This window comes from Macaca fascicularis, chromosome X (assembly GCF_037993035.2).
Source record: "Macaca fascicularis isolate 582-1 chromosome X, T2T-MFA8v1.1".
NCBI classification, from domain to species: Eukaryota; Metazoa; Chordata; class Mammalia; order Primates; family Cercopithecidae; genus Macaca; species Macaca fascicularis.
This window is the reverse complement of record NC_088395.1, coordinates 25,939,643-25,966,554: the sequence shown is the minus strand read 5'-3', so window position 1 is coordinate 25,966,554 and position 26,912 is coordinate 25,939,643. Positions and strand designations below refer to the sequence as shown.

The following is a 26,912-nucleotide window of genomic DNA, read 5'->3' as shown; positions in this document are numbered from 1 at the left end:
TAAAATCTAATTTCAGAGGAAAATTTGATTCTCATTACTCAAGCTGTAAAGTGAATTAGGTCAGTGTGTTACTATTACTATTATTTGCAGAGATAAAATGCCTCATCATTGAAAGAGATCAGCCTTAGAGTCAGAAGGATGTGCATTTTAATCCTGATTATGCCACCTAATCAGCTGGAGGAACATAAAATTTATTTACTTCTCGGAACCTATTTATTTCTGGAAGTAAGGTCTGCTTTATAGCAACATTGTGATAATTAAACATAAATTTGCTTAATTCTTACATAAGGATTCAGCAAATTGTAGCTATCAATACTGTTATCTAATGTTATCATTGTTATTCCTATTATATCGTTCTACGTTTAGTTATTGCAGCCTCAGGCTATTTGCTTATTCTGTGGTTGCCTTAGTCTCCAAATATGTAAAATGGGGATAATAACAATATATATTAACTGGGTAATGTGAGGGTGAAATTAGTTAATATATGGAAATCACATCATAGAATTCTCTGTGTACTGCATGTACAATATAAATGCTAACTCTTTTTATTCATATTAGAGGAATTACATTTTATAAGCATCAGTGAGCAGATTGGGGAGGTATTTGAGAAGTATAAAAACTCATACGCCACAAACATTGATTTGTTTTGTCTACACATTATGGATATCAGCAGCCAATTTTATGGTTTTTTATTCCTGCACCCATATAAAAATGTCCTAAAAAATTAAATACATGGAAACAGAGAGGAAAATAGTGGTTAATGGGACCCGGGGAGTTCAGGGTGGGGTGAGGGTGATGGGAATATATAGGGAAGATATATGGGAAGATTTTTTTTTTTTTTTTTTTTACTTTAAGCTCCCGGATACATGTGCAGAACATACAGGTTTGTTACATAGGTATACGGGTGCCATGATGGTTTGCTCCACCTACTGACCCATCCCCTAACTTCCCTCTCTCACCCCCCTGCCCCCCAACAGGCCCTGGTGTGTGTTGTTCCCCTCCCTGTGTCCATGTGTTCTCATTATTCAACTTCCACTTATGAGTGAAAACATGTGGTGTTTAGTTTTCTGTTCTTGTGTGAGTTTGCTGAGGATGATGGCTTCTAGCTTCATCCATGTCCCTGCAAAGGACGTAATCTCATTCCTTTTTGTTGTTGCGTAGTATTCCATGGTGTATATGCACCACATTTTCTTTATCGGGTCTATCATTGATGGCATTTAGGTTGGTTCCATGACTTTCCTATTGTAAATATTGCTGCAATAAACATACGTGTGCATGTGTCTTTATAGTAGAATGATTTATATTCCTTTGGGTATAGATCCAGCAGTGGGATTGCTGGGTCAAATGGTATTTCTGGTTCTAGATCCTTGAGGAATTGCCATAATGTCTTCCACAATGGTTGAACTAATTTACATTCCCATCAACAGTGTAAAAGCGTTCCTATTTCTCCATAGCCACCAGCATCTATTGTTTCTTGACTTCTTAATAATCACCATTCTGACTGGGATGAGATGGTATCTTGTTGTGGTTTTGATTTGCATTTCTCTAATGATCAGTGATGTTGAACTTTTTTTCATATGTTGGTTGGCCGTGTAAATGTCTTCTTTTGAGAAGTGTCTGTTCATATCCTTTGCCCACTTTTTGATAGTTTTTTTTTTTTCTTGTAAATTTGTTTAAGTTCCTTGTAAATTATGGATATTAGACCTTTGTCAGGTGGGTAGATTGCAAAAGTTTTCTCCCATTCTATAGGTTGCATGTTCACTCTGATGATAGTTTCTTTTGCTGTGCAGAAGCTCTTTAGTTTAATTGGATCCCATTTCTCAATTTTGGCTTTTGTTGCAATTGCTTTTGGCATTTTCATCATGAAGTCTTTGCCCATGCCTATGTCCTGAATGGTATTGCCTAGCTTTTCTTCTAGGGTTTTTATGGTTTTTGGGTTTTACATTTAAGTCTTTAATCCATCTTCAGATAATTTTTGTATAAGGTGTAAGGAAGGGGTCCAGTTTCAGTTTTCTGCATATGGCTAGCCAGTTTTCCCAGTACCATTTATTGAATAGCAGATCCTTTCCCCATTGCTTGTTTTTGTCAGATTTGTCAAAGATCAGGTGGTTGTAGATGTGTGATGTTATTTCTGAAGTCTCTGTTCTGTTCCATTGGTCTATATGTCTGTTTGGGTACCAGTACCATGCTGTTTTTGTTACTGTAGCCTTGTAGTATAGTTTGAAGTCAGGTAGCATGATGCCTGCAGCTTTGTTCTTTTTGCTTAGGATTGTTTTGGCTATATGGGGTCGTCTTTGATTCCATATGAAATTTAAAGTAGTTTTTTCTAATTCTGTGAAGAATGTCAATGGTAGTTTAATGGGAATAACACTGATTTCATAAATTACTTTGAGCAGTATGGCCATTTTCACAATATTGATTCTTTCTATGAGGATGGGATGTTTTTCTATTTGTTAGTGTCTTCTCTTATTTCTTTGAACAGTGGTTTTGGTTTGTAGTTCTCCTTGAAGAGGTCCTTCACATCCATTGTTAGCTATATTCCTAAGTATTTTAATCTCTTTATAGCAATTGTGAATGGGAGTTCATTCATGATTTGGCTCTTTGCTTGTCTATTGTTGGTGTAAAGGAATGCTTGTGATTTTTGCAAATTGATTTTGTATCCTGAGACTTTGCTGAAGTTGCTTATCAGTTTAAGGAGTTTTTGAGTTGAGATGATGGGGTTTTCTAAATATAAAATCATGTCATCTGCAAACAGTGATAAGTTGACTTCCTCTCTTCTTATTTGAATACACTTTATTCCTTTCTCTTGCTTGATTGCCCTGGCCAGAACTTCCAATACTATGTTGAATAGGAGTGGTGAGAGAGGGCATCCTTGTCTTGTACTGGTTTTCAAAGGGAATGCTTCCAGCTTTTGCCCATTCAGTAGATATTGGCTGTGGTTTTGTCATAAATAGCTCTTGTTATTTTGAGATATTTTCCTTCAATACCTAGTTTATTGAGAGTTTTTCACATGAAAGGATGTTGAATTTTATCAAAGGCCTTCTCTGCATCTATTGAGATAATCATGTGGTTTTTGTCTTTGGTTCTGTTTTACGTGATGGATTACGTACATTGATTTGCTTATGCTGAACCAGCCTTGCATCCCAGGGATGAAGCTGACTTGATTGTGGTAGAGAAGTGTTTTGATATGCTGCTGGTTTTGGTTTGCCAGTATTTTATTGAGGATTCTTGCATCGATGTTCATCAGGGACATTGGCCTGAAGTTTTCTTTTTTTGTTGTGTCTCTTCCCAGTGTTTGTATCAGGATGATGCTGGCTTCATAAAATGAGTTAGGGAGGAGTCCCTCCTTTTCAATTGTTGGAATAGTTTCAAAAGGAACGGTAGCAGCTCCTCTTTGTACTCTGGTAGAATTTGGCTGTGAAATCATCTGGTCCTGAACTTTATTTGGTTGGTAGGCTATTAATTACTGGCTCAAATTTCAAAACTTGTTACAGGTCTGTTCAGAGATTTGGCTTCTTCCTGGTTTAGTCTTGGGAGGGTGTATGTGTCCAGGAATTTATTCATTTCTTCTAGACTTTCTAGTTTATTTGCATAGAGGTGTTTATAGTATTCTCTGATAGTAGTTTGTATTTCTGTGCGGTCAGTGGTGATATACCCTTTATCATTTTTTATTGTGTCTACCTGATTCTTCTGTCTAGTCTAGCTAGCAGTCTATCTATTTTGTTAATTTTTTCAAAAAAAAAAAAAAACAAAACCCAGCTCCTGGATTCGTTGATTTTTTGGAGGTCTTTTCGTGTCTCTGTCTCCTTCAATTCTTTTCTGATCTTAGTTTTTTCTTGTCTCCTGTACCTTTTGGATTCGTTTGCTCTTGCCTTTCTAGCTCTTTTAATTGTGATGTTAGGGTGTCAATTTTCGATCTTTCTGGCTTTCTGATGTGGGCATTTAGTGCTATAAATTTTGCTCTTAACACTGCTTTAGTTCTGCCCCAGAGATTCTGATACATTGTCTCTTTGTTCTCATTGGCTTCAAATAAATTCTTGATTTCTGTCTTAATTTCATTATTTTCCCAGGAGTCATTCAGGAGCAGCTTTCCATGTAATTTCCATGTAATTGTGTAGTTTTGAGTGAGTTTCTTAATCCTGAGTTCTAATTTGATTGCACTGTGGTTTAAGATACTGTTTGTTATTATTTCAGTTCTTTTACATTTGGTGAAGAGCGTTTTACTTCTAATTATATGGTCAATTTTAGAATAAGTGCCATGTGGCACTGAGAAGAATGTATATTCTGTTGAATAGGGATGGAGAGTTTTGTAGATGTCTATTAGGTCCACTTGATCCAGAGCTGAGTACAAGTCCTGAATATCCTCATTAATTTTCTGTCTCCTCGATCTGTCTAATATTGACAATGGAGTGTTAAAGTCTCCCACTATTATTGTGTGGGAGTGTAAGTCTCTTTGTAGGTCTCTAATAACTTGTTTTATGAATCTGGGTGCTCCTGTATTGGGTGCATATATATTTAGAATAGTTAGCTCTTCTTGTTGAATTGTTCCCTTTACCATTATGTAATGCCCATCTTTGTCTTTTGTGATTTTTGTTGGTTTAAAGTCTGTTTTGTCAGAGACTAGGATTGCAACCCCTGCTTTTTTTTTTTTTTCTTTCCATTTGCTTGGGAAATTTTCCTCCATCCCTTTGTTTTGTGTGTCTTTGCACATAAGATGGGTCTCCTGAATACAACACACCAGTATATTTCTTTGAATTGGGGCATTTAACCCATTTACATTTAAGTTTAGTATTGTTATGTGTGAATTTAATCCTGTCTTTGTGATCTTATCTGGTTATTTTGCACACTAGTTGATGCAGTTTGATCTTTATAATTGGTGTGGTTTTGCAGTGGCTGGTACCCATTTTTCCTTTCCGTATTTACTGCTTCTTTCAGGAGCTCTTGCAGGGCAGGCCTGGTGGTAACAAAACCCCTTAGCATTTGCTTGTCTGGAAAGGATTTTATTTATCTTTTGCTTATGAAGCTTAGTTTGACTGGATATGAAATTCTAGGATGAAAATTCTTTTCCTTAAGAATGTTGAATATTGGCCCGCAATCTCTTCTGGCTTGTAGAGTTTCTGCTGAGAGGTCCACTGTTAGTCTGATAGGCTTCCCTTTTTAGGTGACCTGGCCTTTCTCTCTGGCTGCCCTTAACATTTTCCTCTTCATTTCGACCTTAGAGAATCTAATAATTATGTTTCTTGGGGTTGATCTTCTCATGGAGTATCTTAGTGGTGGTCTCTGTATTTCCTGAATTTGCATGTTGGTCTGTCTTGCTAGGTTGGGGAAGTTCTCCTGGATAATATCCTGAAGTATGTTTTCCAGCTTGTTTCCATTCTACCTGTCTCCTTCAGGTATTCCAATCAATCATAGTTTCGGTCTTTTAACGAAGTCCCATATTTCTTGGAGACTTTGTTCATTCCTTTTCATTCTTTTTTCTCTAGTCTTTTCTGCATGCCTTATTTCAGCAAGTTGGTCTTCAAACTATGATATCTTCTTCCACTTGGTTGATTTAGCTATTGATACTTGTGTATGCTTCACAAAGTTCTTTTGGTGTGTTTTTCAGCTCCATCAGGTCATTTATGTTCCTCTCTAAACTGATTATTCTAGTTAGCAGCTCTTCTAACCTTTTATCAGGGTTCTTAGCTTCTTTGCATTAGGTTAGAATATGTTTAGCTCACTGTAGATTTTTATTACCCATCTTCTGAAGCCTACTTCTGTCAATTCGTCCATCTCATCCTCTGTCCAGTTCTGCACCCTTGCTGGAGAGATGTTGCAATCACTTGGAGGAGAAGAGGCACTCTGGCCTTTTAGGTTTTCAGTGTTTTTTCATTGATTCTTTCTCATCTTCGTGAGTTTGTCTAGTTTCGATCTTTGAGGCTGCCGACCCTTGGATAAGGTTTTGTGGGGACCTTTTTGTTGTTGCTGATTCTGTTATTGCTTTCTGTTTGTTTTTCTTTCAATGGTCAGGTCCCTCTTCTGTAGGGCTGCTGTCATTTTTCTGGGGGTTCACTTCAAGCCCAATTCATCTGGTTCGCTCCCGTGCCTGGTGATGTCACTCGAGGCTGGAGAACAGCAAAGATGGGTGCCTGCTCCTTCTTCTGGGACATCTGATCTCAAGGGGCACCAACCTGATGCCAGTGGGATTGCTCCTGTATAGGGTGTCTGACAACCCCTGTTGGAGGGTCTCACCCAGTTGGGTGGCATGGGAACAGGACCCGTTTAACAAAGCGCTTTTACTGTCCCTTGGTGGAGGGGGTGTGCTTTGCTGGGGGAAAACCCATTTGTCTGGGCTGCCTGGATTTCTCAGAACTATCAGGAGGAAAGACTGAGTCTGCTGGTCCACAGAGACTGTGGCCACCCCTCCCCCTAGGGTCTAAAGCCCAGGGAGATCTAGGTTCTGTCCCTGAGCCTCTGGCTGAAGTTATTGGAGTTCCTGCAGGGAATTCCCACCCAGTGAGGAAGGATGTGTCAGGGTCAGGCCTGAAGAGGCACTCTGGCTGCAGTCTGCCACAGCGGGTGTGTTGGGCTGTGGGGGGCACGTCTTGGGACAAAGCCGTGCAGCCTCCCTGGCTCCAGCAGGGGAAAAGTGCGGCCAGGAGCTATAGAGATGAGTGCCACCCTTCCCTCGCCCAGGAAGCTTAGCTTGTTAGGCAATTATCAGTCCCAGTGCTGGCTGCTGCTCCTCCCCTAAGGAGCTCAAAAGGCTTAGACAGCAGACAGCCTCAGCTGTGGTGCTGGTCACCCCTCCCCCCACAGGAGCTCCCCGCCCCACCCCCGCAGGAGGTCAATAGGCTTAAGCAGATTCCAGCTGAGGCTGTTGAGAATCTGCGTGGCTCCCGGGTGGGCTGGGACGCTAGGCCCCAGTGGTATGGGTTTGCAAGTGGGATCTTCCAATCCCTGGGTTGCACAGTTCCGGGAAAAAGCACGGTTTCCCTGGTGGGGTAGCACACTCACTCACTGATCCCCTTCGCTGGGGGGTAGGGGCTCCCCTGCCCCGTGTGGCTCTCAGGTGGGCCACTGCACCAAACTGCTCTTCCTGCCTCTCCGTGGATCACGCCAGCCTCCTAGTCAGTTCCCATGAGAGAACCGCCACAGCTTGGTTGCTGGTAAGGATTCACACGCTTATTATGGTTTTTTCCAATGGGAGCCTCGGATCGCCGCTGTTTTTAGTCAGCTATCTTGGCCCTACCCCCGGGAAGATATTTATTATCCTGTGTTAGAATCTGAGAATCTATGGTTTAAAGTAATGAGTTATTTCACCTTTGGCATCTGGTATGTTTTTTGTTTATTTATTTATTTATTTATTTGAGACGGAAAGTCTCGCTCTGTCGCCCAGGCTGGAGTGCAGTGGTACCATCTTGGCTCACTGCAACCTCTGCCTCCCGGGTTCAGGCGATTCTCCTGCCTCAGCCTCCTGAGTAGTTGGGATTACAGGCACCCGCCACCACGCCCGGCTAATTTTTGTATTTTTAGTAGAGACGCGGTTTCACCATGTTGGTCAGACTGGCCTCAAACTCCTGACCTCATGATCTACCCGCCTCCGCCTCCCAAAGTGCTGGGATTACATGCGTGAGCCATCGCGCTTGGCCAGAATTTGTTTGTTAATATTCTTTATTATCTATTTTTATCTGAATAATTATACACTAAGTATATATAAATCTTTAAGTCACTTGAAGATGAAAATCTTATGGAGATGAGATTAAGCCAACTTGTTTGCAGTTGAGATTTAATTTCGGAGCTTAATGAGACTTTTTGTCCACTGGATCTACAATGGTTTCTTTTGAGTAGATAGAAAATTAAATATCTCACAACAGTCAACATTGAAGGAGTATCGTACTTTTACAATGATAAAGGAAAGCTTTTACTAAATGAATAGTCCAAAAGTATTGGCAAATAGTCAATTTAAATTTCTCAAATTAACAGGAAATACTTGATTACTTTGTATAAAATCCAAACAGGATATGTGGAATGATAGAATATGTGTTTGATTCCTTTTAAGTTTCGTATACGAAATTAATATCACTGTTGGTCATAAAGTTAAAAGAAGGTGACTTGCATCATTTTTGTATTGAAGAGTTGTCCAAATTGTTTTCATTATTTTTGGGGAAAGAATTTCAGGGCTTCCAAGTTTTTAAGTTACATATTTAAAAATAAACTTTTTTTTTTAATTTTAGATTAAAAGTGTATATGTTAAGGCTTGTTACATTCGTATATTGTGTGATGCTGAAGTTTGAGCTTATAATGATCCCGTCACCAAAGTAGCAACAAAGTGCTCAGTAGAGTTTTTCAATACTTGCCCAACTCCCTCGCTTTTTTTTTGGCGTCCTCAGTGTCTATTGTTCCCATCTTTGTGTCCGACTGTACCCAATGTTTAGCTCCTACTTATAAGTGAGAATATACAGTATTTGATTTTCTGTTTCTGTATAAATTCACTGAAGATAATGTCCTCTAACTGGATCCATGTTGCTGCAAAGAACAAGATTTTGTTAGGAGCAGCAGATTTGATGAGTCTGCAGCAAATTCGATCCTTGCCTCCTCAGAGGAAAGAATATTCAGCTGAGGGACAGAAATAGGTTTAAGTCAGAGGGAGAGACTGAGGCAAGTTTTAGAGCAGGAGTGAAAGAAAGTAAAGTACACTTGGAAGAGGGCCAAGCAGGTGACTTGAGAGATCCAAGTGCCCCATTTGGCCATTGCCTTGAGGTTTTATACATTGGCATGGTTCCAGGATTTGTGTTTCTTCTCCCTTCGTTCTTCCCTTGGAGCAGGCTGTCTGCATGTATGGTGGCCTGTCAGCATTTGGGAGGCGCCGCATGTGCAGTGCGTTTATTGAAGTTGTGTGCATGATCACTTGAAGTGATTTTCCCTTTTCAGTCTAGTGTTCTTAGAGGGAGGTCATATATTGTTTATACTCCACTATCTTGCCTCTTAGTGTGCATGCTTGAGCCTCTTCACCCATCTCCTGAGATCTTATTGGGAAGCTGCTAATCACCAGCTTCAGGTGTTTTCTATCTATTAGGAGAAATCTTTCCCTGGTGCCAGCTGTGACCAATCATTGTTTTAGTGAGATTGTTTAACAACAGCCTGACCATCACCTGATGGTCGCCTGACATTCCTGAGTGGTAGGGGAGCTCTCCTGCCCTGCACATATCTGCCTAACTACCTACTCTTAACAATTTCACTCTTTCTTATGACTACATAGTATTCTGTAATGTGTGTGTGTGTGTGTATGTATGTGTGTGTGTGTGTATATATATGTATATATGTATATATGTATGTATATATGTCTATATGCATATATATACATATATATGTATATATGTATATATACATATATATGTATATATATGTATATATATACATATATATGTATATATATGTATATGTATGTATATGTATGTATATATGTATATATATGTATGTATATATATATGTATATGTGTGTGTGTGTGTATATATATATATATATATATATCTTCAATCTGTCATTGATGGGGAAGCAGGTAGATTCCGTATCTTTGCTATTGTGAATAGTGCTGCGATAGACATACAAATGCATGTGTCTTTTTGGTAAAATAATTTATTTTCCTCTGGGTATATACTCAGTAATGAGAGTGTAGCATTGAATGGCAATTTTGGTTTTAGTTCTTTGATAAATCTCCAAACTGCTTTCCACAGTGGCTGAACTAATTTACATGCCTACCATCATGTATGAATGTTCCCTTTTCTCCACAGCCTCACCAGCATCTGTTACTTTTTTTTTTTTTTTTTAATAATAGTGATTCTGACTGATGTGAGATAATATCTCAGTGCGGTTTTCATTTGCATCTCTCTGATGCTTACCGATTTTTTTTTATGTCTGTTGGTCACTTGAATGTCTTTTGCGAAGTGTCTGTTTATGTCCTTTGCCCACTTTTTAATGGGGTTGTTTTTTTCTCATTGATTTTTTTAAGTTCCTTAAAGGTTGTGGATATTAGTCATTTGCTGGAATCATAGTTTGCAAATATTTTCTCCCATTCTGTGGGTTGTCTATATACTCTCTTGATAGTTTCTTTTGCTGTGCAGAAGCTCTTTAATTAAGTCCCATTTGTCTGTTTTTGATTTTGTCACCTTTGCTTTCAGGGTCTTCATCATACTTTGCAGAAGCCAACATCTACAAGAGTATTTCCAAGGTTTTCTTCTAGGATTTTTATAGTTTGAGATCTTACATTTAAGGATTTAATGCATCTTGAGTTAATTTTTGTATATGGTGAAAGGTAGCGGTACAGTTCCATTCTTCTGCATATGGTTAGCCAGTTATCCCAGCACCATTTATTGACTAGGGAGTCCTTTCCCCATTTTTTTTTTTTTTTTTTTTGGTCAGCTTTGTTGAAGATCAGTATGCAGCTTTATTGCAGGAGGCTCTATTCTGTTCCACTGGTCTATGCCTATATTTTTGCACCAGTACCATGCTATTTTGGTTACTGTAGCCTTATAGTATAGTTTTAAGTCAGGTAATGTGATACTCCCAGTTTCATTCTTTTTGCTTAGGATTTCCTTTGCTATTCAGGCTCTTTTTGGGTTCCATGTGAATTTTAGAATAGTTTTTTCTAATTGTGTGAAAAATGATATCAGTAATTTGATAGAAATACCATTTAATCTGTAGATCACTTTGGGCAGTATGGAGACTTTAACAATATTCATTCTTTGAATCCATGATCCATGGAATGTTTTTCCATAATTTTGTTTAGAAGTGTTTTGTAGTTGTCCTCATAGATATGTTTCACCTCCTTGGTTAGATGTATTTTTGGGTAGTTGTGTGTGTGTGTGTGTGTGTGTGTGTGTCTGTGTGTGTGTGTCTGTGTGTATGACTATTGGCAATGGGACTGCATTATTGATTTGGTTCTCAGCTTCAACATTGGTGAATAGAAATGCTACTGATTTGTGTATGTTAGTTTTCTATCCTGAGAGTGCTGAGTTATCAGTTCTAGGAGTTTTTTCATAGAATCTTTAGTGTTTTCTAGGTATAGAATCATATAATCAGTGAAGAGAGATAATTTGACTTCCTCTTTTCCCATTTAGATGCCTTTTATTTATTTATCTTGCCTGATTGCTCAGGCTAGGACTTCCAGTACTATGTTGAATAGGAGTGGTGACAGTGGGCATCTTTATCTGTTCCAGTTCTTAAGGGGAATGCTTCCAGTTTTTGCTCATTCAGTCTGATGTTGGCTGTGGGTTTGTCCTAGATGGCTCTTATTTTGAGATATATTATTTTGATGCCTTGTCTCTTGAGGGTGTTTATCATGAAGGTACGTTGGATTTTTTCAAAGGCCTCTTCTGTGTCTACTGAGATGATCAGATTTTTTTTGTTTTCAATTCTGTTTATGTGGTAAATCACATTTATTGATTTGCGTATGTTGAACCACCCTTGCTTCCCAGGGATTAAGCGCACTTGGTCATGGTGAATTAAGTTTTTGATGTTTTGCTGGATTTGGTTTGCTAGAATTTTGTTCAGGATTTTTACATCTACGTTCATCAGGAATAGTGACCTGCAGTTTTCTTCTTTTGTTGTGTTTTTACCAGATTTGGGTGTAGGTGTTGTGTTTTTGCCAGATTTTGGTTAGAGAGGAGTCCCTTCTGCACAATTTTTGGAATAGTTTCAGTAGGATTTGTACCAGCTCTTCATTGTATGTCTGGTAGAATTTGGCTGTGAATCTACCTGGTCCACAGCATTTTTTGGTTGGTGTATTTTTTAAAATTACTGATTCAATTTCATTACCATTATTAGTTGGTTCTGGATTTCTGTGTCTTCCTGGATCAATCTTGGGAGGTTGTGTGTTTCCAGGAATTAATCCATTTCTTCTTGATTTTCTAGTTTGTATGTATAGAGGTGTCCATAATGCACTCTGCTGATCTTTTGTATTTCTGTGATAACCGTTGTGTTGTGATGTCACCTTTAACATTTCTGATTGTGCTTACTTAGATCTTCTCTTTTTCTTTATTAATCTATCTAATTATATGTCGATCTTGCTTATCCTTTCAACAGACCAACTTTTTGTCACAATCCTTTGTGTGGATTTTTTGGGTCACAATTTCATTTAGATCTGCTTTGATTTTAGTTATTTCTTTTCTTCTGCTAGCTTTAGGTTGAGTTCTTGTTTTTCTCCTTCCTCTAGACGTGATGTTAGATCATTAATTTGAGATGTTTCTATCTTCTTCATGTGGATGTATAACAATACAAACTTTTGTCTTAGCACAGCTTTTGCCATATCCCACAGGTTTTGGTATGTTGTGTGTCTATTTTCTTTTTTTTTCAGTGAACTTATTTCTCCCTTAATTTTGTTGCTTACTCAGAAGTCATTTAGGACCAAGTTGTTTAGTTTCCATGTATTTGTGTGTGTTTTTTAGAATTCCTCTTGGTATTGATTTCCATTTTTGTTCACTGTGATCACAGATGATGCTTGGCATGATTTCAGATTTTTTGAATTTATTAAGACTCCCTTTATGATTGAGCATATGGTCAATCCTAGAATATGTTCCATGTGTAGAAGAGAAGAATGTACATTCTGTGGTTATTGGGTAGAGTATTCTGTAGACATCTATCAGGTCTAATAGGTCAAGTATTGAATTTAAGACCAGAATTTCTTTGTTGGTTTCCTGCTGCAATCATCTGTCTAATGCTATCAGTAGGATTTTGAAGTCCCCCCATTACCATCTGTTAAAGTCTTTCGTTAGGTCTAGAAGTAATTGTTTTATAAATATCGGTGCTCCAACGTTGGTTGAATATTTATTTAGGTAGTTAAGTCTTGTTGTTGAGTTGAACCCTTGATTATTACATAATGCCCCCTTTGTCCTTTTTTCTCTGTTGTTGGTTTAAAGTCTATTTTATCTGCTACAAGATTAGTGGCCTCTCCTCTTTATTGTTTTGAATTTGTTGTGATAAATCTGTTGCCATCCCTTTACTTTGAGCCTGTGGGTTCCACTACATGTGACATGGGTCTCTTGAAGACAGCAGAAGAATGAGTCTTGCTTTTTGAAATCCAGTTTGCCATTCTGTGTCTTTTAAGTGGAGCATTTAGGTCATTTACTTTTTAGGTTAATATTGACGTGTAGTTTTGTAACAACTTGTTAGCTAGTTGTTTTGTAGTTTCAACTATAGAGTTGCTTTTGGGCTTCGTGGGCTCTGTGCTTGCATGTGCTTTTATGATAGCAAGTACCATTATTTTGTTTCCGTGTTTAGAACTCCCTTAAGCATCACTTGTAAGGCTGGTCTGGTGGTGATGAATTCCCTTAGTAATTGCTTGTTTTGGAAAGACTTTATTTTCCCTTCAGTTATGAAACATAGTTTGTTAGGATATGAAATTCTTGGCTAGCATTTCTTTTCTTTAAGAATGTTGAGGCTGGGCACGGTGGCTCACTCCTGTAATCCCAGAACTTTGGGAGGCCAAGGGGGGTGGACCACGAGGTCAGGAGATTGAGACCATCCTGGCTAACATGGTGAAACCCCATCTCTACTAAAAACATAAAAAATTAACCAGGCGTGGTGGCACACACCTGTAGTCCCAGCTACTTGGGAGGCTGAGGCAGGAGAATCGCTTGAACTCAGGAGGCAGAGGTTGCAGTGAGCCAAGATCGCACCACTGCACTCCAGCCTAGGCGACAGAGCAAGACACCATTTCAAAAAAAAAAAAAAAAAAAAGAGCTGAAAGTGGGCCCCCATCTCTTCTGGCTTGTAAGATTTCTGCTGATACATCTACTGTTAGTATGATGGATTTTCCTTTATAGCTGATATGACCCTTTTCTCTTGCTTCATTTATAGTTTTTTCTTTCACATTGACCTTGGATAGTCTGATCACTAAGTGCTTTGAGGATCATTGTCTTGTATAGTATCTCATAGGAGTTCCCCAGATTTCTTCTAGCTATATGTCAACCCCTCTAGCAATTTTGGGGAAATTTTCCTGAATTGTATCTTCAGATATGTTTTCAAAGTTTCTTATCTTCTTTTCTTCTGTCTCAGTAATGCCAGTAAGTCATAGATTTGGTCACTTAACATAATCCTGTATTTCTCAAAGGCTTTGTTCATTTTATTTATTCTTTTGTCTTTAGGTTTTCTTTTTTCCACTGAGTCATTTAATAGGACCAATCCTTGAGCTCTGAATTTTTTTCTTCTGCTTGGTCTAATCATTTGTTAAGGTTTATGATCATATTTTGAAATTCTTAAAGTAAATTTTTAAATTCCAGACATTCCATGTGGTTCTTTCCTAATGTAACTATGTTGTACTTTCAAATCTTGGATCATTTTTCTGGCTTCTTTGTGTTGGATTTCTCTTGGATCTTGTTGAGTTTGCCATTTATATTCTGAATTCTGTATCTGTCATTTCAAACATTTGACTCTGTTAGGATCCATTAGGAGTTAGTGGGATCCTTTGGAGGTGATTAAACACTCTGGCTTTTTGTATTGCTGGAGTTCTTGTGCGGGTTCCTTCTTATCTCAGAGAGCTGATGCTTTTTGGTTTGTTTGTTTGTTTTTTTAATTTGCTATTGTTACGATGAGGCTTCTTGATGTCTTATTCTTTTCTGCCTTGGGGGTATGACTGCGGTATATAATGTGTATGATCATCTGGCTTTATTTCTGGATGCTTTCAATGTGCCAAGGCTCTGTACGTGTTCCATGGTTGAACTTAGGTTCCTGCCGTGGCTTTCTCAGACATTGCTTGTTGCAGCAGTCTAATTTATTTGTTGGTGTAATTTAGGCTGCTTCCAGGAGATGGTGCATAAGAGTAAGAGCCAGCAGGTTAAGGCAAGGCAGAGGCAGTGGAGCACAAAAAACACTGTCCCCTAGGGCGCATTCACCTTCATTGTGGGTGGAGCTGCTGGAGAAGCCCTTGGAGAAGTGGACTCTTAGCCCATACTCTTTGGGTCTCCACAGCAAGAGCCACTACTGAGTCTATGACATTGCACCGAGGAGGGGGGTGGAGGAGTTGAAAGAATTCCCCCTTCTCTACATTCATTCCTGGGCTTTGGTGGTGCCCCCTTCAGTGGCCAGCACCATGTTTGCATTTCCTTTGACTCAAACTGGGCTTTGGCAGGCTGTGATACCCAGTCCCTTAAGGATGATCCATGTTGAGGGGGTAGATCTCCAGGGGAGTGGAGGCTACCTCCCTTCCACTCCTCAGAGCTAATGGGGCACTGTCCCCCAGCTGACCAAGGGAACCAGCTGGGGCATCCAGCAATGACACACACAGAATGGTTCTGAGTTGCAAAGCTGTCCCTGGTTTCTAGTCTGGTTGCCCGGGAGAAACTTCAGCTTCAGCAACTCCCATCACTCTCCAGTACTGTGATGCGAGACTGCCTAATTCCAGCACCTAGTGCTGAGGCATTCTCCACACTCACTGTTCAATTCTGGCTGTGGGGACTCTCCCCCCATTCCAGAGGAAGCACGCCAATCTCTGGCCCCAGACTACAATGCCATGTCACCAAACAATGCCTCTGAACTCTCAAAATGTTGCCAGCTGTGGGCTTGTAACTACAGAGGGTGGATCCCCTCTCAAGCAAGCAATGTGGGCAAAAAGCTGTGGAGAGTGTGGTTTGCATCTCAGTCTGACAGCAGCCTGTTGCAGAGCAGTGGGTATTGTCCTAGATGTGCATAGGATGGCCTGGTCTCCCTCTCCCTCCGCAGCTACATCAAAGCTTAAGCCAAAGGCAGAGTGCAGGCTCGAGTTAAACTCTCAAAATGGTACCTTGAGCCTGGGGCCAGGGAGGGTAGGACACCACCTGGGCAAGCAGCTTGAGCAAGAAAGTGTGGGGAGTGTGGTCCACTCACATCTCAGTCTCAACAGCAGCTCCTGGCAGAGCAGCAATACTCTCCCAAGCGTGAATAGCGAGCCTGTTTTCCCCTGTCCTTCCTTGTAGCACTTCAGTGGCTGCAGCCATGTCCATAAACCCCTGGCATCTGGGCTCTCAGAATGGCTCCCAGCTGAGGCTGCTCCAGGCTTGGATGTGTGTGGGATTCTGTATGGGTTCCCTTTCTGGAGCAACATCTCTGTGCAATCTTTATGCAGCTCCAGATGTCAGGCACAAGGCCCTTGTGGGTCAAGGGTTTCTTCCACAGCCAAGATCATAAAAGCCTGTTTCAGAGCCCTGGGTATTTCTCTCTTGCTGTTTCCCTGTGTCCAGGAGCCACTCTGAGGTCTTAGCCAGTTCCCAGCAGGGCAAGCTGCCTTGAACCCTGTCCTTATGTACTTCCAGGGCTTCCCATCTCTTCTCTGGTGAATCCAAGTGTTCTCTCCTAGACCATCTGGTCAAAATGTGTCTACTTACTATTCTGGCTCTTCTCTGTGGAGGAAGCACACACCAGAAAACAATAGGAAGAGCTTAATGTTTTAAAAATTAGGTAACAGTTTTAGAATTTAAGATAAGCCAAACATTACCGTAATTATCTCACTTTATCTTCACACCAGCCCTATTATTAACACTGTGCAGTATTGTTTAGATTTTGTTGATTAAGATACTGAAACTGAGAGAACTTATATCGTGTACTCGTGGTCAGTCAGATGGTAAGCTTAGCAGAGTGAGGGTTTGAATCAGGCCTGCTTGTATCCAGAACCTCCATTCTTGACTATCAGAGTACAGGTTATATGAGGCTGCTAAAGGAACATGATGAACCAAAATACTGAGTCTGATGCAGCCATTGGGACTTTCAGAGAAATGGCAATGGAGAGAGTTCTTGTTTGGCCAGCACTTCTTTGATTATTCTCTTTAACCTATGTGGATGGGGTCATAATGGATGAGGTAGTCTTGCGCCTTAGTTCATTTTGTGTTGCCATAATCCCACAGACTGGATACTTTTTAAATAACTGAAATTTATTGACTTATGGCTTTAGAGACCGGCTAGTCTAAGAACAAGGTACTGGTATCATGTAAGGGCTCTCTTGCTTCATCATTCCATGATGGAAAATGGAAGAGCAAACAGAGTTTGAGAGAGCGAGAACAAGAAGAGGCCAAACTAATCCTTTTAGAAGCAACCCACTCCTATGATAATAAACCCACTCCCATGATAATGACATTAATCCACTCATAAGAGTTGTGCCCTCATGACCCAAACACCTTTTATTAGGTCTCACCTCCCAACACTACCACACTGCGGAGCTAGTTCCCAACACATGTACTTTGAGGAACACATTAAAACCATAGCACTTTGTATCCTTCTCATTTGGAGAGACATATGGCTATTTATAAAACTAAAAATGATATAATTAAGATGAAAGTGAGCTATAGTAGATATAATGGTTTATTAAAGATCAAATTTTTGAGGGTGGGGGAAGAAATGTTGAAAGAAAGGCATTGGGGCTGCCATTTGCCCTGGAGCTTTTACAACTAAAGCTATTTCTAAAGACACATTTGTGTAGACATTGGAGGTCCCCATAGTAGCTTCAAGCATGGTAATTTTCTTAATACCCACAATCTGATTCACTGCTTTATTATTTAATCCACTGTGAGCACAATTCTGGGGCGCTCTTGTTAATTTTGTAAGGTTGAAAATGGATACAATCAATTTTTATTAACAATAGATAATATTTGTTGAATGTTGTATGGCCTCTTCTAAGATATCTATATGCTGCAGAAATATGAAGACCCACTATTCAGATCTCTATGAGCCATAGAGAAGAAAATATACAGGACAGCAAGATAAAGGGTTTATTTTGTAGCTAAGTGCTACAAAGTTTCTCTGTTGCCTCTAGGATATCAAGCAGTACAAATCAATTTTGTAAGTATTAACAACAGACCTGCTTCTCTTGCAGTTTAATGATTTGTATTATGGGTTACCTTTTTCTCTCAGTAATGCAAAATCCTCTTGAGCAGTACTTGTTTTGCAAATTTTGTCAGCATGATGACAAGGTAGTGTGAATGTGCACTGAAAGAACCCTGCAGTTTTTAAATATTCAATAGTTAGTCAAGGTATAATTTAGCCTCTCTCTTGAAAAATCCATAGAAGAAATTACCAAAAATGCTTACTTTGTTTGTTCTCATAGTTTTCTCCTAAAATAGCTTGCACTTACTATGATCACTGATAGAATGTAACCTTCTATTCTGATTATTACTATCATAAAATGGTGAACATTTTATTTCATATTCTTTGGAGAATTCCAGAAGTTTAGGGACACACAGGTACAATTTTCTTCAAGGTACTTTTTTTTTAAGTGAGGTACATGTGAGGGTGACTGAGAACTAGAAAACCACAGGAGATTCAGGGCCAAGAGTTCCATGTCTATAGCCATCATTCAGCTTGAAAGTCAGATTGACAAAACAACAACAACAACAACAAGAAAAAACACTAAAGTCCATTCAGCATGGGAACTCAAATAATCCGTCCAACAAATATGAAAGTTCTCTTCCAAGCCTACGCAGTCATTCAATAATTCAGTTTTAAAGCTCCAACATCTATTCAGTATTATATGTTGGTAGTATGTAGCAGATGTTGATAATGTCCCGCTCATACCCCTTTGGCATGTGACATTTCAGTGCATATCAGCAAGCTTGTTAAAAATGGTCATCTGTGTTGAACTGGGAGAATGTTGGGTTGAACAGAACACTCTTGCTGGTATGATCATTTAGGCATTTTAAAGGTATGGGAAGAAAATGCATACAAGCACAATGGAGTTGGCTGGTTATCACTAAGTTGTATTGACATCTTACAGAGAGATAATGAGAAAAGGAAGGGTCTTACCAAAGGAATGTTATACAAACCAAAAGAACTCTTTTGCACTTTACAAATACAAGCAGTCCTCCATATTTGTGAGTTCCACATTTGTGGATTCTACCAACTAGGGATTAAAAAATATTCAAGAAAAAAAGGATGGTTGCATTGGTACTTAACATGTACAGACTTATTTGCTTTTCATTATTCCCTGAACAATACTGTATAACAACTATTTACATAGCATTTATACATTTACATCGTATTAGGTATTATAAGTAATTTAGACATGATTTAAAGTATATAAGAAGATGTACTAAGGTATGTGAAAATACTACACCTTTTTTTATAATTTAAACCTTTATTTTAAATTTAGGGAATGCATGTGCAGGTTTGTTACCTTGGTATATTGTGTGATGCTGAGGTTTGGGGTATCACTGATCCTGTTACCTAATGTATTAGTCCATTCTTGCATTGCTATAAAGAAATACCTGAGACTAGGTAATTTATGAAGAAAAGAGGTTTAATGGGCTCACAGTTCTGTAGGGTGTATAGGATATGTGGTGCTGTCTGTTTGGTTTCTGATGAAGCCTCAGGAAGCTTAAAAGCACAGTGGAAGTTTAGCGGGGAGCTGGCATATTACATGGTGAGAGAGAAAGTAAGAGAGAGAAGGAGGAAGTCCCAGACTTTTTTAAACAACCAGATCTCACATGAACTAACTGAGTAAGAACTCACTCATCACCAAGGGGATGGTGCTAAGCCATTCATGAGGGATCTGTCCCCATGATCTAATACCTCCCACTTAGGCCCTACCTCCAACATTGCGGATCACATTTCAGCATGAGATTTGGAGAGGACACACATCCAAACCGTGTCACCCAGGTACTAAGTATAATACCCAATACTTTTCCAACCCTTGTCCCCCATCCTTCCCCCACAACTAGTAGTTCCCAGTGTTTCTTTTTGCCATCTTTATGTCCATGAGCATCCATTGTTTAGCTCCCACTTGAAAGTGAGACATGCAGACTTTGATTTTTTGTTTCTGCATTGATTTTCTTAGGATAATGGCCTCTAGCTGCATCCATGTTGCTGCAAAGGACATGATTTTGTTCTTTTTTATGGCTGTATAGTATTCCATGGTATTTATGTACCATATTTTCTTTATCCAATCCACCACTGATGGGCACCTAGGTTGATTCCTTGCCTTTGCTATTGTGAATAGTGACACCATTTTATATCAAGAACTTGAGAAAGTGTGGATTTTAGTATCCATGGGGTTGTTGGACTCAATCCCCCATGGATACCAAGGGATGACGACCTCTTTTTCTGACCAAGACTTTCACAACCCCAGCCTGAGAAGGGTATGATTACTAGAGGCTTAGACTCCCTAGAAATGTGGGGTTTAGGCACACCTCCATGGCTGCCACAGTCTACCTTTCGTATCATACAGATCCACTTTTGTACAGATGTTCGGGGAGCAGCTCTTTGATAATCCCCATGTCTTCTCTTCTGAGAGGAAACTTCCAAGAAAGAGATTAATGGGACAATCTATAGCCACCTAACCTATTATTTGAGGCCCCATTATCCCCATTAGTTACAGTAAATCAAGCTCTGTGACAGTCTCTATGATAGGTCTATGTCTTGATGATATCCAGTTTAGCAATTTTTTCTTTTATTATTCATGCTTTTTGTGTCCTAAGAAAGCTTTGAGTACCTCAAGTTTGTAAGGATATATGCATGTTTCCTTCTATAAGATTTATGGTTGTAGAATTTACCTTTAGGTTTCTGATCTTTTATAAGTTAATTTGTTTGTTTGTTTAGTGTGAGGTAATAGTTGATTTTTTATATGAATATCAAGTTGATCTAGCATAATTTTTGACAGCACTTTTCAAAGAATCTAATTAGAAAAAGTAATCTACCTCTATCATTACTACTGTTACTAAAGCAATAACAACTGTCTTTGGTGCCTTACTATTGTCAAGGAAAGATGGCAAGTTCTTTATATATGTTATCTCATTTTTAATTTTGAAATCAGCATGTGAATCAGTTTGACTTTAAATGCTATGACTGTCTACCACTGAGGGTAAAACTTCGAGCTGTTGAGTTCTTATTTATTGCTTTTCTATAAAACCAGGTTGACTTTCTAATAGATTCTTTAAAAAGTATCAGCAAATTAAGACAACTGTAATAAGGAAAATAAACACCTGAATGAGGACCATGTCCTGTCATTGTTCTGAAATTTTTATGATGCATTACTAAATTTAAAATACTATCAAAAGTGTGATTATTAGGTATATTTTTCCTTTCTTTGATAATCCATATTATGATATCTTAGATCAATAGGTTTAGAATTAATCACTTAAAACACATTATCAGAGGTTCACATGTATTTAACAAAGGTTTGTTATATACACAAATTCTACAAAACAAAGTCAATAACCCCTATATATCAATTATGTAAAATGTAGTGGCTGGTTTTTCCTATACCTCTATAAATCGCAAGTACATATTGATAGTACTATAATAACTATACCACTGAAATTTAGTGGAATATTTTCAACATTTATAAATGCAGTGCGGTTAGTAATATTACTAATTTAATATTACTAAATATTACTAAATATTACGAATTTAAAATTGACTTATTTTAGGCAGGCAAACATTAAATACAGTAGAATCACATGTTAACATTTTAATCCATTATTTATTCACTTTCTTAGCAATTAAGTTCAAACATTGCTCCTATTATTATATTTTGCATGATGTAAATTAAATCTCACCCATCAATTTTGCTTCAAGAGAATGCCCCACTGAGCAAGCAAGATGGTTTATCACTGAGAATTCAAACAGTTTATCATAGCTTATTATTGCTAAGATTTGTTGTGTTTTTCATTTTCTAAAAATGTGGCTTTATATTCAACAGGACAAAATTGGTTCATTCAGATATTTAGTTATGATTTTTTAATAAACCATTCATGCATTATTTAACTTTTTTCCAGACAATTACCTTGTTTGGAGGAATACATTGTGTGTGACTCTAACACAATCAAGTTTTCCTGGTAGCTGTACTTATAAGGCCAGCACCAGCTTTATGTGGAGAAAAAGTAGATAACTGCCTAAAGAGCCATGATTGAAATGTTTCACATAGTCCTCTCAGTCCCAGAGCATTTCCTTCATCAGCTTTCATGGGGTAGCTGTGGATTTACCTATGCAGAAATTCCATCATTATACCGGTATCCATTGTTTAGACAACAAAAACAAGGACATATCCTCTAGAATTGTGTTGGTCAATTGAAATAGCTACTAGCCAGGTATGGCTAGTTAACTTTAAATTAATTAAATATAATTAAAAATTCAGTTCTTCAGCCGTAGTGATCACATTTCAAGTGCTCAATATTCACATGTGGTTGGTGGCTACCATATTGGACAGTGTAGATCATTTCCATCACAATAGGAAGTTCTCTCACGCAGCACTGCTCTAAAAGGTCTAGAAAGTATCTGTTTAATAAATTAGCCCTTGAATACAATTCAAGTTACATTTTATGAGAGCTGTGGATATATCTAGCATTATGTATGCTGGGTGAAGGCATAGATGTTATTATTTGTTAAGTGCCACAGCAATCCTTATGGATAGATGCTGTTCTCATTTTAGAGATGAGAAAACAGAGACTGTGCACAACACAAAAGAAAATGACAAGCTGATTCATGCTCTTCTCACCAAAGCATGCTGCCTCAAAAAGTGAAATGTAATCAAAGATAGTTCTTAAGAGTGAACATGAGAGAAAGCTACAGCCTAGCCAGAGCTCAGTTTGGAAGAGTTTCTTCCCTTAGGTGAGGACACTAAAATAACAATTGTTATGGCTGGAAATAATGACAATGGGGATGGAGGAAAAAAACAAAACACTGAAATGCAGGGCCTTATCCAGAGGGAACACTTGGGTATTTCGGTTTTTTCTCTAACATATTCAATACCTACTATATTCTATCTTAAGGCAAAATTTGATATATGTAAAACTTTAATGCATTAAGATAACCTTCATAAGTTTATTTAAAGAATGGGAAAATGGAAACTACTTAAATGTCTAACAATAGAAGTATACTTAATGAAACTCAACAGAATGTTATCCAACCCCTGGAAACAATTGTTTGGAAATTGATATAATAATTTAGAGCAGTACTTTGATGTGTTGTTGAGATCAAAAGGGAGTGCTAACTCAATAAATGTATATACAGTAAAGATGACAGCATTGAATGGAAAGACATAAAATTCTAACAGTTTGAACCACTGGGTAGATAGAATCTATTTTTACCTTTGCAGTGCTTAGCAATTACATAAATTGTACAATTAAAAAATGTTTAATAACCTTGAGCAAGAGGACAATATGGAAATATCCACAAATCAAATGAAGAGAAGCAGAAGTTTGAAGACTTTCAATTATAGTCCACCTGACATAGAATAAGCAGTTTTTCCCTATGTATTCATCACACACATACACATGACATCTTCCAATCTATGCATTAGTGTAACTTAAATATTTATTGGTAAAAACAATTCCTGGAACTAATAAGCAATTATAGCAAGCTTGCATAATATAAAGTTAATATACAAAAGTTAATTACTGTCTTATGTACCAACAATGAACAAGTGGAACTTGAAATTAAAAACAGAATACCTTTAGGGCATCCAAATTGGAAAAGAAAAAGTCAAATTATTCTCATTTGTAGATAATGTGATCTTATATTTGGAAAAACCTAAAGACCCCACCAAAATCACAACTAGAACTGATAAACAACTTCAGTAAAGTTGCAGGATGCAAAATCAACATAAAAATCAGTAGCATTTCTATATGCCATCAGCAAACAATCTGAAAAAGAAATCAAGACAGTAATTTACAATAGGTACAAATAACATAAAATACTTAGGAATAAATTTAACCAAAGAAGTAAAAGATCTCTACAATGAAAGCTATAAAACATTGATAGAGTAAGTTGATGAGGACACAAAAAAATAGAATATGCAGCCATAAAAAAGAATGAGACCATTTCTTTTGCAGGGACATGGATGTAGCTGGAGACCATTATCCTTAGCAAACTAGTATAGGAACAGAAAACCAAATTCCACATGTTCTCACTTATAAGTGGGAGCTAAATGATGAGAGCTGATGGACACAAAGAGGGTAACAACAGACACTGGGGCCTACTTGAAGGTGGAGGGTGTGAGAAGAGAGAGGAGCAGAAAAAATAACAATTGGGTACTAGGCTTAGTGCCTGGGTGACAAAATAATCTGTACAACAAACCCTCATGACACAAGTTTACCTGTATAACAAACCTGCACATATACCCCTGAACCTAAAATAAAAGTTTAAAAATGTAACTTCTAAACTAATATTCTTTTTCTAGCTTTAGGAGTCACTGTAATTCTCCCTTAGTTAATGTTTCTGAAATATGTCAATCTCTCTATTATTTCAATTAGGCTTCTTGAATTTATAAGCTTTTCTCTCTGATTTAAGATGTCATTTTGTTAGTATTCTATGTAAGATAATGAATTCAAGTGACACTGAAAATTTGTCTCATAAGAGTTATATTTTAAAGGTATAAATAATCTCTCAGTGCTAATTTAAAACTTTCCATCTAAAAACAACTTTTTTTTTTTTCTCTTTTAACACAAGCTCTGCTGCTTATGGTGTTATTTGATTTAGCAGTTCCTATTTCACCTAGAAATAACAATGCTTATTGTTAGACATACACTTAGACACACAGAAGTTACAATACTGCCCTGTCAGTGCTCTTGAAACTAACTGTATCATCACTGGACCAGGGACTTGTATTAGTCTGTTCTCACACTGCTAATAAAGGCATACCTGACACTGGGTCATTTATAAAAATAAAGGAAAATGTTTAATTGATTCACAGTTCCACATGGCTGGGGAGGCCTCACGATCCCAGCTGAAGGCAAATGTCGAGCAGAGTCGTGTCTTATATGGCAGCAGGCAAAAGAGCCTGTGTAGGGGAGCTCCCCTTTATAAAACCATCAGATCTTGTGAGACTTATTCACTATCATGAGAATAGCATGGGAAAAAACCTGCCCCGATGATTCATTTACCTCCCACCATGTCCCTCCCATGACACATGGGAATTATGGGGACTAAAATTTGAGAGGAGATTTGGGTGGGGACACAGCCAGATCACATCAGGATTCTTAAATTTAGTAGAATCTAGACATTTTATTATTTTTGCTTAATCACTACATTAATTATATTTGGAATTAAATATGTCATTTTTTTCAAGCTAAGATTGCTTTTGTTATAATTGCATAGCTGCAGTCTTTGAAAATATTTTAAACACCTTGCTAACATCCTGATTATGTCATTACCAGAGGTTGTAAAGGTGATGAGAAACAAATGAAAACATACTTTTCTTGCAGAAATGAAAAGAAATGAAGCAGTGACTTGTATAAAATAAAGATCCACAATTAAAAGTGGCCTGTATTACTAGCTACAGCCCATGAGCTCAAGGTTACAGTGGGCTGTGATAGTGCCACTGCACTCCAGCCTGGGCAACAGAGCAGGAACCTGTCTCTGGTGGCGGGGAGGGGGAGTTGAGGTCTATATCTATTAAATAGATGTGTATCTTGAAAGCTCACCATCTTCTGCAGTGATATAATTTGGAATACTAATATGTAACCTGTTTGAGTTTATTATACTGCATTTTGGTAGGAAAAACAAAAACTTTAAGGAATAAATTAGATCTGATGATCTAGTTTCCAATGCCAATAAATATGTGATGCTTTTTTATTATTTGATGTGATGTCTCTGTTCATGAAAACTCCTTTTTGTTAATATTGACCTTCTTTCAATGATATAATGGTTACACTTTATTTCCAAAATAGTTAGTTCAAGGTCTTACAATAATTAAGTAAAATACCAGGGTATTCAAATAACACTTATCCTTGTATAAGAGAATATTTATAAGAAATACCATTGGCATTTGGGTTAAAACAAAGAAAAAGTACCTGGAGGTTAATGAGTACTTCTAGTGTGGAAAGCACTTGTCCCACAAGACTGGCTGGCAGTCAGACAGGCCTTACTGGAGAGAGACAATGTGTAGAATCCAACCAAGCAGGAATATTTCTTCAGCCACTAGATAGCTGAGTATGACGGAGTTTGATTCCAGAAAAGCAAATAAATGCTTGGCTATATATACTTACATACTTTGAGTAACGGTATGGCCTTCTTACTTAAAGACACAAAAGCATAAAGTAAGGTTAGGGAGCAAAAGACTGTTGGAGAATAGAAGAGATGAGAGACTTAACTTCCAAATTTAATATGTGGGTGTTGTTTGGGTTCAAGCCAACCAACTGTAAAAAGATATCATTGAAATAATCATGAAAATGTAATACAAATACAATATGAAGTAAGTTTTAAGGGATTATTGCTAAATGTATTAGATGTAATATGCATATGTGTGTATATATAAGTATATACATGTATATATGCATTCACACTCATATTCATGTATGTATGTGTATGTGTTTTGATCAGAGACACATACTAAAGTATTCATGGATAAAATGATATGATGTCTGGGATGTGCTTTAAAAGGGGGCAGATAAATGAAGAAAGATTGGTCTAATACTGATAAATGTTGATGTTGATTAATGGATACATAGGGCTCATTATTCTTTCTATGTATGTATTTGAAAATTACAATAATAAAATGTTTTGATTTTAAATAAAAGGGATCAATAGGCAGTCCAGTAGGCAGGGAATAGTTCTGTCAGACACTAAATAACCAGGCAGAAAAGAAGTTGATTTCAGAGATTGCCCCACTCAGGCAGATAAATGCGGAGTAATCAGCCTGGTCACCAACGTCCAGAATCTTGGGATTCTAACAGTCAGCAAAGTCAGCAAGAGGAATCAAATTAACTCATAAGGCAGACACTGTTTTCTCTGTCTTCTATTTCATTCTGTTTGTTTAAATGGGCAGCCTGGGTTCTACAGTGCCCATTCTACCTAAGGGCCCTGATCTGATTCCTGTCTCTTCTCAGAGACAAAGACTGGGAGACTGAGACACAAGAATTTTCACTCAGGATCAGATAACAAATTTTCATTTGCTTATTTAGAGAGAAGAAGGAAAAGAAAACTCTTAAAAACATTTGTACAAAAATGCAATTCATGGTATAGTTCTGTTATGGTT

General features: G+C 37.9%; 1 long non-coding RNA gene across 4 annotated transcripts in view; it reads left to right on the top strand.

Annotated features, from left to right (window-relative positions):
* Positions 1-6,861: 6,861 nt before the first annotated feature.
* LOC123570889 (uncharacterized) overlaps positions 6,862-26,912 on the top strand; it is a 251,642-nt gene continuing 231,591 nt past the window's right edge. For all 4 annotated transcript variants that reach the window (XR_012430264.1, XR_006695105.2, XR_012430262.1 and 1 more), the window contains exon 1: positions 6,862-7,148. This is a non-coding gene — a long non-coding RNA (uncharacterized lncRNA). The remainder of the gene's footprint in view (positions 7,149-26,912) is intronic.